Raw genomic sequence first — 19,873 nt, 5'->3', positions numbered from 1 at the left:
TTTTAGTCCTGGTATCCATTTATAACAATATGGATGCACAAAGCTTCTGACTTCCCTAGGAGAATTTGTTACAATCATTGCTTCTCAAGAAGAAGTTACAAAACCTTTTGTAAAAATGGTTACAAGTCCTTTTTGACCTCTGCAGCTTCTTCAACTTGTTGTCCATTTGCAACCTCTTCTAACTGTTCAGGAGCGCCCTCTAACTGCTCTACATCCTAGATGGCATATTTCATTGTCCATTCATTGTACACATCATCAGTTGGCCACGTGAAATCAATCACTTTTGTCTTAGCCTTGGTCAACCTTTTTCAGGAATTTCTCATTTTCTTAACCTTTGAATTGAGAAAACCATAATGAGACTTGATTTTTTCTATCTCCTGAATTGTCACAACAAAGAAGGAAGCATCATCTAGATCAATAATGCCTTTAATCCTAGCTGACAATCTGGCCTCTAATTCCTTGAGCCACACTTGTTTGTCCTTTAGTTGATCTGGGCTGGCAAAAACTCCTAGGAGAAACTCAAAAACCTGATCAGTATATTCCTTTTTGTACAAGTTAATTTTCCTATCAACATTATCCACCCCTCCTTATAGTTTCACTAGATCCTTAATGGTATCACAAGTAGATTTGATGATAGGATTGGCCCCTACCTCATCATAAGAGGCACAAATAAACTCCAAGTCTTGCTCTCTAGGCCTCCATTTGTCAAAAATAGGTGTTAGAATGGCTTTATCTCCATTGAGCTCATTCCTCATTTCCAAAATCTTGCTTATATTACTATATAGCAATGAGGCACTCATTGTATCTGCAAAACTTGAAATAGTAGCCCTTACTCTCTCCTCATATTTCTTTGCATACAAGGCCTGAGACTGTTTTAAATTCTCTAGCTCTTGAGGAGTAATCTCAATCATTTGAGAGCTGGAAGGTGTTGGAGATGGTGGGAAGTCAATGATGGGGCTAGTAGGCGAAGTTCTTCCAGGAGAAGAGGAGATCATCAGTGTTCAAGACTCACCTTGATGGTATTGTCCTGTCAATTGGCTTTGCAGCTTAGCAATGATACTATCTCTACCTCTTACCTCTTCCTTAAGACTGTTATAGGCCTCTAGAATCATCTCCAACTTGACTTGGAGGTCTACTTTCTCCTTGGCCTCCTTTTCTGCTACTGCAGCACTAAATTTTGTAGTTTCTAACACAGTACTAGCAGCTTCTACCACCCCTGTGTTCTGCACTCTCTTCACTATCATTCCACCAAGGTAACTTGACCCTCGAGTATCCATGCTTCTCTTACTCTCATCTCTCTTGAGAGACCACATGACTAGTGCAGCATTATCCTTGCTAAAAGTGATTCCCTCCATGGGCTTGGTTTCTTTCCTTACTAGCTCCACAACCAGGGCATCTGCTATGTCCCACTCAGGGAGAATAAGCACTCCAGCTTGTGCCACCCTGTCTCTTCCTTGCTCAGGAGTGATGGTCTTAAATTCTTCCATCATTTCCTATTTTATTTCTTCCTCTACCTGTGCTGGATCTTTGTTGGGTTGTTCATCGTTTCTTCTCTCACATCTTGCATTGTATTTATCTATATTTTGTTTCCATACAAACTGCATAAATGCTCCTGAGGTAACAAAATTGTTGTCAGCACAAAAGTCATCACTGGCTTGCTTTATCTCAAGACCCAACTCCTGGCCTTTGAGTTCAATGGTAGTGATGTTCATTTCAGCAGCAAGGGGCTCTTCTAGCATACCCTCCTCTACTTCATCATATGTATAAGCAATTTCTCCTAGACTGCCTAATTGTAGAAGTTGCTCAGTTGTTGCTTGCTCGTCTCCTATGTGGATAGGGGATTGGGATGGAGAGTACAAAGGTGTATCAGATTGTATTTCTTTCCCTACTCTCTGCTTCTTTGGGCTCATTTGGATGTCAATGACATCTTGTATCTTGCTCTTTCCTTTGGAGGTAGAGGGCTCCCCTATTGTAGGAGTTAGCACACTATAACTAGTTTTCTTGTGTAGGGTGTAGTCACCAGGAGGGATTGCTTTGGTGGAGGCAAACCTACTTAGAATCATTCTTTCCTTTTCAGGGTTGCTTTTAATCATAGCTTCCCTCTTCTCCTTTAGGGTCTGCATCACATCCTCAAAGCAAATAATTAAAAACTTTATTTTTTCCTCCAAAGGGAAAAAGCTAGACAATGGGTCATAGCTGGCATCAAACTAATGCACAAAGTCTAAGGCTTTCTTATAAGCCACCCATTTCTCCTTCCTCAGTTCCTGCTCATCCAAATCAAATTCATTTCTAATGAGGTCTTCAAGAAACTAAAATTGATGGGGTCTACCTCTGCACGTTGCTCTCTTTCTAAACATGCCATTAAAGAAGTCTTCTGGATAGACACACCTAGATATTGAGGTTGAAAAATGATAAGGTTTGAGAAAATCCTCAAAACAATTCCAACCTCCCTTAGTTATTACAAATTGGTGGGCTATGGTAACCATAGGGAAAATAGTCCCTTTACCCTTGCCTGTCAGTTCTGCCTCTTATACACTACCAATTTGTCTAAGGACTTTTGCAATTCCCACTTTGAGAGGGACCTAATAGGGAAACAAGAATGGAGTGCCTCTGAAACCAAAAACTCTAAAAATTGTTGAGACTGGGTACAGATAAATGTCACCCCAATTGTGAACAATATTTATGCTCTCTACAAATTCTTTTGGTCTAATGAATTCCAAAAGAACCTTCGGGATTCTTGGGTTCTCCGAGCAGAGGAGAGTCCTAATCTTGGATGCAAAATATTTATCAAACTTCAAGAAACTGGCATCCTCTCTATCCCATGACAAGATAGTACTCCATAGTTGTACTGGCATCTTCTCTCCTTCCTTCTCTATGATAAGGTCCAGTCCACTGGCAAAGTAATCACCTCCTTTGAACAGAAATAGATTCATCGGTAGTGACTACCATCCGGAAGACCTATCCACCTTTCCATTCTTTATTCCTACTAACCCTCCATGGATAGCATAAGCAATGAAAGAAGCATAATCAAATGTTACTACAAGGGAAGGATTTAAAATCTGAGCAATCATTAACAAGTAGTGATTGGGCATATTTGCTTCAGCATCTTCTCCCAAAACTTGGCAAAGTGACCAATACATTCCCTTAGCTCTGAGGGTAAACAAATTTAATGAGAAGGGCTTTCTGTATTGAGTCCTACAATAGTCAACCCACCTATCTTCACAAACAATTCCTTAAGAGGCCCACTCCTAAGATGATTCCTCTGTGCACTATATACTTGAGCTAATGATTTGAAATTTATGGGTTCAAGAAAATTTGTAAACTCATTTAGCCCAAAAGCACTTCTGAACTCTTCAGTATTAATCTCAATAAGTGCTTTTCCATTTATATCTTGAATGCTTCTTGTGACTGGATCATAATTAAGTGCAATTTGGGTCAACTGATCCATATCCATAAATACCCCTGGGACTACCAACTTCCCTACATCTAATTCCCAGATGCGATTTTGTGGGGCCAGAGAATTCCTTATTCCAAATCCAACCTTGAATAACCCCAACCCAGATAATCTGACCTACATATCTCTCAACTAGTTACCCTTGTCATATAGCCCTTCTCCTATTTTCAAACGAGGAGCTCTGGGCACTAATTATTTTGCCTTTGATGCCTGATTAGTTGACAACGTCAACTGCTCAAGAAAATCATCACAAATGGCTCTCTCCGGATGATTGACTTTCTGAGAAAATTATCTCTTAGGTGCCATTTTTGAAAATGTAAGAAATCAAAATGCTGCCCCCAAATGGTTCTATGACAAATCAATATCTTATTTAAAGCACACCACAAAGAAATTGCTACACGAGAGTACAAGAAAACCTGTTTTTAGCTTGAGTGAATTCGCTCTGCAACTGAATTGGCTTGCTCTGTATTTGAAGAAAATGGCTCTATATCTGCTCCTCTACAATAATTGTTTAGAAAGATACCTTCATCCGGTTGATAGGAAATCATATATGGTACTATGCTCTTAACTGCAACATTGATTCCGCATGCTTCGGCCATCCCTTCAGAATTGAATTCATGAGAGAATTCATATTTTCGCTCCAACGGACCATTTGATTCCTACAATTCTTTCCTTTTGCTCTTTCGCAACTTTGTGAAGCATAACCTTCAAGCAATTTCATCCTGTGAAATAGCGCCAACCGTCCGATCAAAAGAAACCTGATCGGCCATTATACTAACTTAACAATCTTGCCTCCTCACTGGGCCCCACCTTCTTTTTGCCATTTCACAGACTTTATCTTTTGAGCACTTCTCCTTCATGAAACAGTGTCAAGTGTTAGATGGAACTCTAACTGCTCAGTGTTTAACTTTGACCAAAACCATCAACATCTTTACTAACCGCACCTTTACTTTGACTGCTAGTGGTTTTTTCACTATTTCTCGAAGCTTAAACATCTATCAACTTCAGGTTACCAAACAGCGCGAAGCGTTGGATCAATTCGGAGATGACCATCCTCTAAGGGAAACCTTTATGCTTGCTTTACTTACACCACCTTTTCATTGGCTACTGGCTACCACATGGCACTCAACCATTGGCTTTGGAAAACTCTTTGCATTTAATTCAACGTCAACCACATGTTTCTCCTTTATACTACCAGTTTCACCTTGGTGGGCCCTCAACTTCTTCTAAAACCATGTGTCTATGGACACATCACCATCTATCATGACACTTGGATGAACCCTTTTACTTTCACTATTTCACGAAGCATATCCTTCAAGCATCTCGCAACCGCGAAATAGCGTCGGTCATTGGATCAAAACAAAGTCAATCCTCTTTTAACCCTATGCTTTATCTGCCTTTGGGGACGAAAAACCTTTTCACCATTTTGCAGGGTATAAAGCATGAGCATCTTATCCTTGCGAAATCACATGGGCCATCAGATCATTTTCTACTTGTTCAGTGCTTAACCATCTAAATAGACTCTGGCAGATGTGGGCCCTCTGACTCAACCTCGAACACCTGGCATCTAGTCACCTTCAGAGATGACATGTTAATCTTTCATTTTCCAAGAGAAAACACCGGGTTCCAATTAATTCTCACCACCTGCATCTACCAGGTCACCTCTTATCCCGCGGCATGACTCACCTCTGGGACCCACCTTTTAACTCTTAGACCCGGCTTGCTGACTATTGTAGCCTCTACCACGTGCCACCATCTTACTCGCCCTCTCGACCAGCTGGTCCATCTACTTGGAATGCCATGTCATTTCACAACTTCATGAAATATAATTGTCGAGCATTTTCATCCTGCGAAATAGCGTGAACCGTCAGATCAAATGGGACTTGATCACCTTTTAGTCACTTTGAAGATCCTCGCATGCAGGGTCCCACCAAAAGCTTTTGCCATTTTACGAAAGGTATTTCGCTCCCAGGTTCAAGATACGAAATAACACGAGCCATTGGATCTTGGACAAGATGAGACCTCTTTAGACCAGACCAAAATCATCATTTAGAATGAAAAGCCTTTTCACAACTTCGTGGGTTTTAAACCATGCACAACTTTGCCTAGTGAAATAGTGAAAACCATAGATCCACCCGAGAGATGCACACCACTTACTAGGCCCGACAACATTAGGAGGAAAATACATAAGACATAAATTTAATGATTAATTCATATGACCGCCTAGGCAAATGACAAGGGGGGAGACTTCCTACGACCCTAGGACCCATTACTTAAGTGGATAAAGTAACGAAGGAATAGAAACCAAAGGGTTTTTTATTAGACATTAAGCAATTTAAAATCAAAAACCCTAAACCCTTAAGACCCAACATGGACCTGAAGCAATTGATAATGTGTCTTACTCAAAATTTCAAGATCATAGCCAATTATGGAAAAGGAAAACCCATTTTTTAAATAGTGATAACAGACTTTACACTATGTGCATATACAGATGTTGACTAGGATGGAGACGTTGATGACCAAAAGACCACATCTGGTGGAGCTTTCTTTCTTGGAAATAAACTTGCTTCATGGACCACCAAGAAATAGTCATGTACTTCTTTATATACTTCTTAAGCTAAGCATGTTGTTGTTGGTACTAACTGTACACAAGTTCTATGGATGATGCAAATGTTGAAGGATATAAGGGTAGATTTCAATGAACTGGTAGTTATTCACTATGATAACTCTACTGCTATTGACATATCAAAGAATTGGGTATTTCATTCTAAGACTAAGCACATTTCTATCAAGTATAATTTTTTGAAGGAGAAGGTGGAAGAAAATGAAGTCAGACTAGTTTATGTGAACACTAAAGAGAAGATTGCAGATATATTCACTACACCTTTGCCTAAGGAATCATTTGAGTACTTCAAAGATAGATTGGGATTTTTTTCCCCTCCGGTAGAGACTTGAGTGATGTTGATTGGCATCAGTTTGACATGTATTATCAGAACTATCATTCATTCCAAATTGATGAGTTGGTGCTACTACTTAGGGGGAGTAGCTAGTTGGGTGTTTCAGAGGTTTTGTGACTTTTATTTTATGTTAATGTCTAATTTATGGCATTGATGTCAAAGTGGGGGAGATATTTATGTGAACAATAGAGCTTAACAGGGATATCATTCATAGGGGGAGTTTGGTCTGTTGGTTCAAAACTTCATTGTCATATCACTTTGGGGAGATTGTTGGTTGTCTTCCATTGGGGGAGACTTGTTTGGCACTTCTTGGCACTTGGACATTTTTCATATCTAGTGTTGCCATCAATTCCAAAGTGGGAGATTGTTGGCAATTTGGAGGAATTGATTATGTGTTGCATTGATGTTTGTCATTGATGTCAACACTAGTTGTTTTGTTGTCTACCAGCTTCTGGTAGAGTGGTTAGTTTATCATGTTGATCTGGAGATTTTTCTTCGGTTTTGGTCTTGCTATTGGAATTGGTTTGGATTGGTTATTCATGTTCTCCTGATGTTTATGAAATTTAGTTGGTTTGGGATTTGATGATCTGGATGCTATCATTTATTCTTGTTAGCCTTTTGGTTACTAGTAAGGGTTTCACTAGTACCACTTTCATGAAGATCTTTTGATGAATCTGATAAGTGGTGTTGGTGAGACTTCTAGAAGGTTATTAGGATGTTGATGGTTATCATGTTTGTGTTCAAGTTATTCATGGTATTTCATTTGGCTTATGGAAACCTATTTTGGGTCTGGTGGTTATTTTGTTAAGGTTATGGACCAGTTTCTATAACGTGTTGGTTGATGCTCCTGATGCGTTAGCGATTGGATTTATTGTTTAGTTTATGTTATTTCGGTCTTAGGACAACTTGGTTTATCATTGGTCTGTGGGATTATGTAATATATCTATTGTATTATCTTTTAGGTGGTTGACCTAATTGTTTAGGTCCTAGATTGGTATAAATGTGATGTAAGATCTCTTTGTAAATCATGTGGTAGGCCAAGGTTATGGTATTATCTATGTGCGAATAAAGTTGTAATCATATACAGAGGTTTTGGTTGATCATTTTTGATCGAATTGGGTTTGTAAAAGAGGTTTAAGACCTTCAGTATTGAGATTAACGGAAACTATACTTAGGCATAGGAGATGTTATTGTTGTAGTTCATTCATCTTTCTAGATTGTACTCTAAATTTATTTTATAGTCAATGAAGCTCCTTTTGTGATGAGCAGTGCACTCTAGGTTGTTCACCTTCATGCATGTGCAGGCCCCTCTTATTGTAATCACATACTTGTTGCAGAAGTATTATCTGACTGTGGGTTTTCCATGTACAAATCATGGTGTTATGTGTTATGGATGGTTGATAATTGTTCTGTGATTTATGTTTTTTCTTACTTATTATATCTTTTATTCTGACATTTGGTTTACGCATTCCAGAAAAAGGTTTTGTGTTCTTAAAGTTTTGTAATCTATTGACAATTGATTCACCCCCCTCCCACTCAGTTGTCCACCGATTATCCTAACACAAGGAGCCTTTTATGTATCAAAAGAGTAGATCTTTGGAGTCTTCAACAACATTCAACAACACCTATAAAGCATTCATCAAGTATTATTTCATCAATTGGGGGCTTTTGAAGATATAGGAAAGCAATAAGAGATCACCAACTGAAGATTGGCCTATACCTCTCCCTTGGGGTTGGGTATGGTTTCATGTTGTTTCTATGTCTTTGTATGAACTTAATTACATCAATTTTATTTGCATTTATGCTTTAGATCACTTTGCATCACTTATTTAGAGCCTTTACTTTGTCAATTACAAGCAATTAGGGTTTACTCTTTAAGGTTGCTCTAGATTGTTTACTCTCATCCTAGGATCTTGCACACACACACAAGGTTCTTGCACATACTATTTTACTATACAAATCGGCTATTTGTTGAGGTGGAAATCACCGAAATAGGGGTTTGAAAAACCCCATATAGCCACCCAAAACCCTATTTTCAGCTATAGGTGCAGATTTGGGATTCGAGCATCACTGCGAATTTCAGGACCGACATAGCACACAAAGATAGTTCCAAGGCTCAGATCTCAGCAAAAACCCCTAGGATAGGAGTGTGGCACTCTGTTCCTACCCAAGATAGGGCGTGGTTCCATAGTCCTCCCTATTTTCAGTAGGATTTTGCAAGATAATAGTTCAAAACCCTCATATTCCAACCTATCAGGTATAGCTTCAAGTTTGCAGAATCAGGATAGGGGTGTAGCACTCCAGTCCCAGACATTTTGGCTCAAATTTTTGGCACAGGTGCAGCTCTAAATTTGTCTCTTAATCTATACTTTTTAGAAGCATATCAGTTGTTCTCAGTTTTGTATTCTCATATTAGGGTTACTTGTGTACACTTGCTTTCTAGGTTAAATCATTCAAATCTGCACTTTGCATCACTTCTTCCTCTTATTTATAACAAAGGAATAGAAACCCCAAGAGGTGATCATTGGCTCTCTCTTCCTCACAAGAAGTACCCAAAGTGTGTTACCTCCCTAGGCTATTTTGTATTCCATAGTGTGCACATGAGAATAGGGTTAGGCCTTGTTTGCTTAGTCTCACTTTTTCCCCTACACAGGTAGTTCAAATAATCTTGTTTTAGAAGAGATGGTGAATAAGTTAAATTTGGAAAGATTAAAGAACCCTAAGCCTTATCGAATAGCATGGATTCAGGATGAACATAAGTTGTTAGTAAGTGAGTTGTTTGGTAAAATTAAAAATTGAGCATTGTCATGATGAAGTCTTGTCTGATATTATGCCTATGGATATTTGTCATCTTTTGTTGGGTAGACCTTGGTAGTTTGATAGATAGGCAATACATCATGGAAGGAAGAATACATACAGTATTGTGGCCAATGGGATGAAGAAAACCTTGTTGTCCTTGGAGGAACCTTTGAAGAGTGAAGTATGTACGAATGCTAGAATTTGTTTGGTGGATGGAAGGAAATTCCTGGATGGATTGAGACATGAGAATGTGTGTTTTGCCTCAGTTCCTAAGAAGAATGAGAATCCGGAGCATGAAGAGGAACAACTAGAAGAGATAAAAGATTTGCTGACAGAATATGAAGACATAATTTTAGATAAGGTGGTTGATGGATTGCCACCTGTGATAAGTATTAGCCATTGTATGGACTTGGTTCCTGGAACTAGTTTGCCTAACAAAGTTGCACACCGAATGACACTAACAGAGATTGAAGAGATGAATAGATAAGTGCAGGATCTATTGAAAAAAGGTTTGATCAAAGAAAGTGAGCCCTTGTGCAATACCAACAATATTAGCACCTAAGAAGAATGGAGAGTCGAGAATGTGCACTGATTCCAGAGCAATAAACAAGATCTCAGTGAAATACCGGTTTCCTTTGCTTAGGGTGGATGACATAATGGATTATTTGAGTGAAGCCAAATACTTTATAAAAATAGAATTGAAGATTGGATATCATCAGATTAGGATCAGAGAAGGAGATGAGTGGAAGATGACATTAAAGACAAATGAAGGACTGTATGAATGGTTGGTGATGCCTTTTGGGTTAACTAATACACCAAGTACTTTCATGAGGCTGATGAATGAGGTATTGAATAAATTCTTGGGTAAGTTTATTATTGTATATTTGGATAATATTTTGATTTTCAGTAAGACAAAAGAAGAGAATTTATTGCATTTGAGACAACTTTTGCAAAAGAAAAGTTGTTGATAAATCTTAAGAAGTGTACTTTCATGAAGGAAGAATTAGTCTATTTGGGATTTTGATAACTAAGGATGGTTTGAAGATGGACCTTGAGAAAGTAAAATAAATTGTTGAGTGGCCTACACTAGAAAGAATTGAAGAGGTAAGATCATTTCATGGATTGGCTAGTTTCTACAAGAAGTTCATCAAAAATTTCAGTTCAATTTGTAACCCTATGACTGAGACCATGAGGGGAGATCATAAGGAATTCAAGTGGACCACCAGAGAAAACAAAAGTTTTGAACTATTGAAATAGAAGGTGACTGAGCAGCCTGTGTTGGTTTTACCAAATTTTAATAAAGTATTTCAAGTGGATTGTGTTGCAAGTGGAACAACAATAGGAGTAGTCTTGAGTCAAGAAGGGAGAGAAGTAACTTATTTTAGTGAGAAATTGAATGATGTCCGAAGGAGATATTTAGTGTATTATTAAGAATTTTATACCATAGTTCAAGCCTTGGAGAGGTGGAGACATTACCTGTTGCCTAAGGAGTTTGTGTTGTATACGGATCAAGCCTTGCAGTATTTGAATAGTGAGAGTAAGTTGAATCAAAGACATATGAGATGGGTAGAATTTTTGCAGAGTTACACCTTTGTGTTGAAGCATAGAAGTGAGAAATCTAACAAAGTTGTTGATGTATTGAGTAGGAGAAGGAATTTTTTGACAGAGATGAGAGTGATAGTATTAGGATTTGATGAATTGAAGACCTTGTATGATGATGACCCAAATTTTGCAAAACCTTGGAGAGCATGTAGAGAACCAGTTATGGTAGATAGAAGCAAGTAGTTGGATTACTTCATTCAGGATGGGATGTTATTTAGAGGAATACAGTTGTGCATACCTAAGAGTTCTATGAGGGAGAATCTGATAAAGGAGAAACACAATGGAGGATTAGCCGGACATTTTGGTATTGACAAAATAATAGAATTGGTGAGTGAGCATTACTTTTGGTCCCAGATTCATAAGGATGTTAGGAAATATTTGCAAAGTTGTAGAGTTTGTTAAGTTGCAAAGGGTAGTACTCAGAATGTGGGATTGTATAAACCTTTGACAGTACCGGTAAGACCTTGGGAGGATATAAGCATGGATTTCATATTTGGATTTCCTAAATTACTGAGAGGGAATGATCCTATATATGTGGTATTGGATGGATTCTCAAAGATGGCTCATTTCATACCTTGTAAGAAGACATGAGATACATTACATATAGCAAACTTATTTTTCAAGAAAGTAGTGAGATTGCATGGATTACCTAAGAGCATAGTTTCAGATAGAGACACTAAGTTTGTTGGCTATTTTTGGAGAACACTTTGGAGGAAGATGAAGATAGATTTGAAGCTCAGATCTACTTTTCATCCACAGACTGATGGATAGACATAAGTAGTTAACTGAAGCTTGGGAAATTTGTTGAGATGTTTAGTTGGAGATAAAACTGGAAGTTGGGATTTGATTCTTGCACAAGTAGAGTTTGCTTACAATAATTTAGTAAACAGGAGTATCGAAAGAACACCTTTTGAGATTCTTACCAAAGTACATCCTAGAGGTATAACAGAATTAAGAGATATTAGCTGTGAAGACTAGAGAAGTTCAAAAGTAGAAGAATTTCTAGATCGCATGAAGGACTTACATATTCAAGTTAAGCAACATCTAGAGGACATGAACAAAAAGTACAAAGAGAAGGTAGATGAGAAGAAGAGACATAAGGAATTTGAAGTTGGCGATGAACTGATGGTATATCTAAGAAAAGAAAGATTTCAAGTTGGAACTTATAACAAGTTGCAGATGAGAACGTTTGGACCTTGCAGGATCTTGAGAAGGTTCAGTTCTAGGAATGCATAGGAAGTGGAGTTACTGGATAGTCTACGTATTTCACCTATGTTTAACATTGCAAATATTTATTAGTATCATAAACCACAATTCAATGAGGATAGTATTGAAGACTTGGAGAAACAGTTGCCCCGAAAGGAATTGGATCGGATAGAAGACATTCTGGACAATAGGATTGGGTGTAGTACCTAGAGCAGTCAGTATAAGGAGTATCTTGTGAAGTGGAAGGACAAACTAGTTGAAGATTCATCTTAGATTTATCAGGGAGAGGTAGACCGCCTTTGTTTTCCTTTAACCCTAACAAAGTGAGAGACTCACTTTTTTTCAACAACCCCGGATGTTTGATCCCACATTCATAGAAATCTTGCATCAACCAAAAATGTTTCTTTTTTATTTTTCTTTGTGTTTGCAGTTTCAACATTTATTTTTGTGTGTCCCAGATTTGTCTCACCAGAACCTATGGAGTTGGATTTTTCTTGAAGACCTGATCATGTTTCTTATTCCCAAATCGTGGAGCTTTTGGATCATTTTCCAGTAAGTTATTGCTACCGGCTTACGAGATAGTTTTTTGTTATCAGTTACCTAGACCTATTTGCATTGGTGATCTACCAAATCCTTCTCGTATCTTGCAGAGCCCTGAGCATTGATTTCGATGTTATTTGAGGTCCCTCCTAGCTGATGACTACTTCAATTTCCTCTTTGTGTCTTAGGTAATCCAAGTATGAAATCCATAGTTATATCCTCCCATGGTCTCTCTGGTACTATCAAAGGCTTATACAATCCCACATTCTAACTACTACCTTTTGTAACTTGACAAACTCTATAACTTTGCACAAATTTACTGACATCCTTTTGAATTTGAGGCCAAAAGTAATGTTCACTCACCAATGCTATTGTTTTGTCAACACCAAAGTGTTGGCATTGCACACTCCAATGAGAATTGTAGGTGATTGAAGGTATTTTCATTGATGGAAACCTTACAATCTTATGGCACCGACATCAGCAAACTCTACACTGATAGATAGTTCACCGACAGTGACAAGAATGTTTATCGGCACCCTAGCCAACAAGATTTTTTTTTTTGTATATTGTATTTAATTGTAATATCTTAATAAGACTCGTATATAAGTATGAGATCTTGTAGATCATTTTGTAATGAGATGATAGGATGGATATGTAGAGAAAATACTAAGGCAAATCTTGTAGAAAGGTTTATGGTTATTGCATGAGCTTAAACCGGTACTGAACCTAGCATAGCAGATGCTTTTTGTAGTAGTACATCATATTGGATTTCCATAATCCATTTTTATAAGTCAGTGAGACTTCCTTTTGTATTTGAGCAGTGAGCTCTAGGCAATTAGCCTTCCTGCATGTGCAGGCACACTATTGTAAGTAATATCCATTCATTGGCTAGTGAGTGAATATTGTGGGTCACAAATCCCACCGAGTTTTCTCCCACACCAGGTTTCCTCGCCAAAAATCTTGTGTTATGGTGTGATTTCTATGTATTTATCATTCATATTTACTACATTAATTCTTGTTTACCGGTACACTATTTTGGAATGTAAATTATTTAATAAGGTCAGAAAATATGTCAACCGGCAAGATACTAATTTACCCCCCTCCCACCCCCCCTCTTAGTATCTTTGGGAATCCTAACAACTGGTATCAGAGCCTGGTCCTCTATTTTCAAAAGCCTAATAGCTTGAGGGAGATTCTGACACCGGTACAGATGGAAAACCTGAGGAAGCAATTGGAAACAACTCTTTCAGATTATGATGCAGAAAAGATGAAGAATATCAAACTTGAAGATGATCTGAAGACTACACAAGAATTCATTCAAGGACTTCGAGAAAATCTCACTATTTCTAGAAACAAGAGAAGAGAACTTCATGAGAAGATACCGAGTGATGATGATGAAAAGGAAACTCTTAATGATCTTGTAAGAAAGATGAGGCAGAAAACATGACCTTAACAAATGGGATGTAAGACATGACTATGAGATTTTGTAAAGACATTGAAGACAGAAAGAAGAATGAAGATGACTTGACTAGGAGACTCAATGATGCTGGAAATGAAAATCTAAGACTCAGTCATGAAAATGATATGTTGAAGACAGATCTAATTCACATGGAACATGATAAAACTGAACATTGTAGGTCCCGGGGACAACTGAGAGGGGAGGGGTGAATCAGTTGTCCAATAAATTCAAACCAAAATCTTATTAACCAACTCAATGCTTATTACCGGTAAGACAGTTAAGTATGCCGGTAAACAGTGTTAACAGAAAATTGCTATACCGGTAAGAATTAATGCTTGAAACATAAACATAAAGTCATCCACAACACATGACACAAATATTTGCAAATGGAAACCCTATAAGGAGAAAAACTACGGTGGAAAACCTTACCCACAATCAGATGATACTACTGCAGATAGTAAGTGTACAAGAGGGGTTTGCACATGTAGAAAGGCTAACAGCCTAGAGCTCACTGCTCAATCACAAATGGGAGTCACACTGACTACAGTTGGATGGTTAAATCCAATGAGAATGTACTGCACAAAATAGCATCTTCATATGCTAGATTCAATACCAGTGTAATGCTGATATGCTTCTACAAAAACCTCACTTCACCTTCAAATGATGTCTTCATGTGTATCTCTATTTGATTTCGCATATATCCTTCCTTATATCTTTTTCGCATTCCACACTTGATCTTACAAATAAGATCTTACATTTATACCATACCCTAAGACCAATTTTACTAGGTCGGCTCTACAAGATATTACAATAAAACATTTACAAATAATATAATATCTGATGCAATAACCGATTGAACATGTCAGCTTAATGCATTTACAACAATAATAAATCATCTCCATAGCGTGCCATGCTGATCTGGAAAAGATAAACCTGTCGGTGTAACCCTAGATAACCTGGACCTATTTGCTGGTAAAAGCAAATATGCAAATAAGAATATGCCAATGATTATTACTTCAAGGAAAGGTGTCCACATGATGTCTTCAACATTACCAGGTGTCTTCCATATCAATGCAGGTACCGGTGAACATTATATCCTGTCGGTTAACCATATACCGGTGACTGTTATGAATAGTTTACTGATTGCCAGTGAATGTTGCTGAATCTCCAAAGTGGGTGTATTTAGTAGGTGTTGACATCAATGACAAAACCATACCAAAATACCAACAATCTCCCCCTTTGGCATTGATGGCAACACAAGATGGAAAAACCATCAAAGTGCCAAAATAGAAATGCCAAGTACAAAAACCAACAATCTCCATTTCTCCCCCTGGGAGTAACATGTGTTTATTCAAAGATTTATTTTCAATACCAATCTCTCCTCAATGTTTTTCATATATCTCTCCCCAATGTTTTTCCATATATCTCTCCCCCTTTGACATCAAATGCCAAAGTCACAAAAAGTTAAGTTCATACAAAATACCAACCAATTCAATATACCAACTACTCCCCCTGAGAAGTAGCTTCCTCATCAAATATTGGAATAAAAGATTTGTCCATTTAATTATGTCAGTTGATGACAATCATCAACTATCTAAGTCTCTACTGGTGGAGGTAAGACTCCAAGCTGATCTCTGAGATACTCAAAAGTTTCCTTAGGCAAAGGTTTTGTAAAAATATCTGCAAGCTGTTCTTTAGTATTCACATAAACCAGTTTTATTTCCTTTTCTTCAACTTTTTCCCTTAGAAAATTTAGTTTGATAGAAACATGTTTTGTTTTAGAGTGTAATACTAGATTCTTAGATATATCAATTGCTGCAGTGTTATCACAATATATAGTAATAGGTTCCTTTCATTTTACCTTTATGTCTTTCAACATTTGCTTAAGCCAAAGCACCTGTGTACAGTTTGTTGTTGTTGCAACATATTCTGATTCTGCTGTTGATAAAGATGTACAACTCTATTTCTTACTTAACCAAGAAACTAATCTCTTTCCAAGAAAGAATGCTCCTCTAGTGGTGCTTTTTCTATCATCCACATCTCCTGCCCAATTTGCATCTGTGTATGCATATAGATCAAAATTTTCATCTTTAGGATACCATAATCTCAGTTTTGTTGTGCCTTGTAAGTACTGGAAAATACTTTTTACTGCTGATTCATGATTTTCCTTAGGATTACTCTGAAATCTAGAAACTATACATACTGCATTCATAATATCATCCCTTTGAGATAATTTGTCATTTGTAGTCATAGGTGTGCTTACTGGTTTAGAATTTTCCATCCCAAATTTCTTAAGTAGTTCTTTCAAATACTTAGATTGACTCAAAAATATGCCTTTATCAGTCTGTAAAATCTGCAATCCTAAAAAGAATTTTATTTCTCCAATCATAGACATTTCAAATTCATGTTGCATTTTAAGAGAAAATGCTTTGCATAATCCATCTTCTCCTCCAAAGATTATATCATCAACAAATACTTCCATAATCAAGATGTCATCATTAGTTACTTTGTAATATAAATTGCTATCTGCATTTCCTTTAGTAAAACCAATTTTTAAAAGATAATTATCCAATGTTGCATACCAGGCTCTTGGAGCTTGTTTTGGTCCATACAGAGCTTTTCTTAATCTGCAAACCATATCATTGTTATCTGTCAAAGAAAATCCATCAGGTTGTTCAATATAAACTTCTTCTTCAAGATCTCCATTCAAAAATGCACATTTAATATCCATTTGATAAACTTTGTAATCCTTGTGAGCTGCAAAGGTCAAGAATAATCTAACTACCTTAATTCTGGCTACCGGTGCAAAGGTTTCTATTGTAATCAACTCCTTCTTTCTGAGAATATCCCTTACACACCAGTCTTGCTTTATTTCTGACAACCTTACCATCTTCATTGAGTTTGTATCTAAATATCCATTTGGTTCCAATTACATTTTTATTTTCAGGCCGGGGAACTAATGTCCAAGTATTATTTTTCTCAATTTGTCCTAATTCTTCTTCCATAGCTTTAATCCAGAATTTATCTTCACATGCCTCATTGATAGATAATGGTTCAATTTGAGAAATAAGACATACCTCTTCATTTGCCAATTTTCCTCTTGTCATGACTCCTTTAAATTTGCTTCCAATTATCTGATCTTCAGAATGATTCAATCTTACATACCGGGGTGTCTTAGTCTATTGTTGTTCTTCAATTATTGTGGTATCCTCTGATGATGCCGGAGTATCTGGATCATCATTCTGTATTGGTGGATTTGTTGTTGGTTCATTTGTCATAATTTTTGTTACCGGTTCAGTGTCTATATACCTTGAAGTTCCTCTGAATTGTTCATCAATCTTTACATTTGTACTCTCAACAATTTTTTGTAGTCTTTTATTAAAACATCTATAAGCTTTACTCTTAGATGAATAACCAAGAAATATTCCTTCATCACTTCTAGGATCAAACTTGCCAATATACTCATCTCTTCTAATATAACATTTACTTTCAAAAATTCTGAAATATTTAAGAGTAGGAGTATTACCAAACCATAGTTCATGAGGGGTCTTACCAATTTCACCTTTGATGTGAACTTTGTTGAATGTATAGACAACAGTGCTTACTACCTCTCTCTAGTACACATGTGGTATATTTGCTTCTGATAACGTACTTCTTGCTGCATCCAAAATAGTTTTGTTTTTTCTTTCAACAACTCCATTCTGTTGTGGTGTCCGAGGTGCTGATAACTGTCTTTTGATTCCATTTACTTCACAGAATGTATTAAAATCTCCGGATGTGAATTCTCCTCCTTGATCTGATCTTAAACATTTAATTTTCTTACTGGTTTAATTTTCAACCATTGCTTTGAATAGTTTGAACTTCCCAAGTGCTTCTGATTTTTCTCTGAGAAAAGTAACCCAACACATTCTAGAATAATCATCAATAATTAGCATAAAATATCTATCACCTTGTAAGCTTTTAGTTCTAGCCGGACCACATAAGTCAGTGTGAATTAAACAAGAGCATTATTGGATTTTTCTAGAATACTTTTGAAACTAGCTCTAACTTGTTTTCCAAATTGACATTCCTTGCAAATTGTATTCTGAGGTTTCACAATTTTAGGTAGATCTCTAACTGCCTTAGAAGTACTGATTTTTACCATGCAATCAAAATTTACATGACATAGTCTTTTATGCCATAGCCAACTTTCATCTATATGAGCAATTAAGCATGCCTTTTCACTGTTATTCAAATGAAAGATATTACCTCTAGTTTGATTACCGGTTGCAATTTCCAAACCAGTTCTATTCATGATTTTGCATTTTCCATTTTTAAATTGTAACTGAAAACCTTTCTCAACTAATTGACCAACACTTAAAAGATTATGTTTTAATCCTTCAACATAGTAAACATTGTCAATGTTATGTTTACCATGATATTGAACCCTTACCTTTGATTGAATAGGCTTTGTCATCTCCGAATCTTACTAAACCTCCATTGTATTTTTGAAAGTTCAAGAATTTACCTTTGTCTCCAGTCATGTGATGTGAGCATCCTGAGTCAATAATCCATTCATCCTTTGATTCCACTTTAGCTGCTAGGGCTTGTTCTACCGGTTGAGCAATAGGTACCGGTTGATCTTCTATTATAGCAACAAAGACCCATCTGTTGTCTGTTGAATCTTCATCAGAATCATCAGTCACACCTTCATCAGCAATGTAACAAGATTTATCTTTGTTTTTCTCAAATCTGTATCTTTGATATTCAAGATTAGGTTTGTATGTCCTTCTAGCTTCTTCTCTTAGTCCAGCATGTCTATCAGGGTATCTTGAAGCCATATGACCAATCTTATTGCAGTTGAAACATTTAAAGGGTGCTTTACCTTCATACTTACTTCCAATTGGACCTTTTGGCATTTTTCTTGCAAATAGTGCTTCAAGTTCTTCAAGCTCTTCATTCTCCTTCCTGGTTTCTTCAAGTTCTCTTGCATAAAAGGCTCTCTAGTCTGATTTATCAAAAGATGGAGCAGATGATGTTGATTCTTTGAAGGCCAAATCAGTTTTTATAGTAGCAATAGGACCAAATTCCTCAATTTCAAAAGCTGAAAGTTTTCCAGTCAATGTATCCCTAGTTACTGATGTATTAGGCATTGTTCTCAACTCATTAATAGTAGTAACCTTCATTTTATATGCCGGTGGCAAACCTCTTAAGATTTTTGAAACAATCTCATCTTCACTCAAGGTTCCTCCACAACATTTGATACCTAAAACAATTTCATTTACTCTTTCCATAAAAGAAGAAATTCTTTCATCTTCTTCCATTTTCAGATGTTCATACCTGACTCGGAAGCTTTCAAGTTTTACAGTTTTGACTATGGAATCCCCTTCATTCAGTGTTTACAAATGATCCCAAATAGCTTTTGCAGTAGATCTATCAGATAACCCCATGATTTGTTGATCTGATAATGCGCTCAAAAGTGCTTCTCTTGCTTTGCAATCATTTTCTTCATCTTTAGCTAAAGTAATAGGAGCAAGCTAACCAGCTACAGCAATAGTATAACCATTGTTAGTAACCTCCCAGATGTCTTTACCAATGCAATTCAGATGTGTCTCCATTCTGATTTTCCATATTCCATAGTTAGTTCCATCAAGTTTAGGACTATCCTTTCTGAAATAATTAGTAGACATTGGATCTCCTCAAGTTGCTAAACTTCTGCAAAAAGAGGACTAGGCTCTGATACCAATTGTAGGTCCCAGGGACAACTGAGAGGGGGGGGTGAATCAGTTGTCCAATAAATTCAAACCAAAATCTTATTAACCAACTCAATGCTTAGTACCGGTAAGACAGTTAAGTATGTCGGTAAACAGTGTTAAT

Source organism: Cryptomeria japonica, chromosome 8, assembly GCF_030272615.1.
Source record: "Cryptomeria japonica chromosome 8, Sugi_1.0, whole genome shotgun sequence".
Lineage (NCBI taxonomy): Eukaryota > Viridiplantae > Streptophyta > Pinopsida > Cupressales > Cupressaceae > Cryptomeria > Cryptomeria japonica.
The sequence above is the reverse complement of the archived record's forward strand: the minus strand, read 5'-3'. Positions refer to the sequence as shown.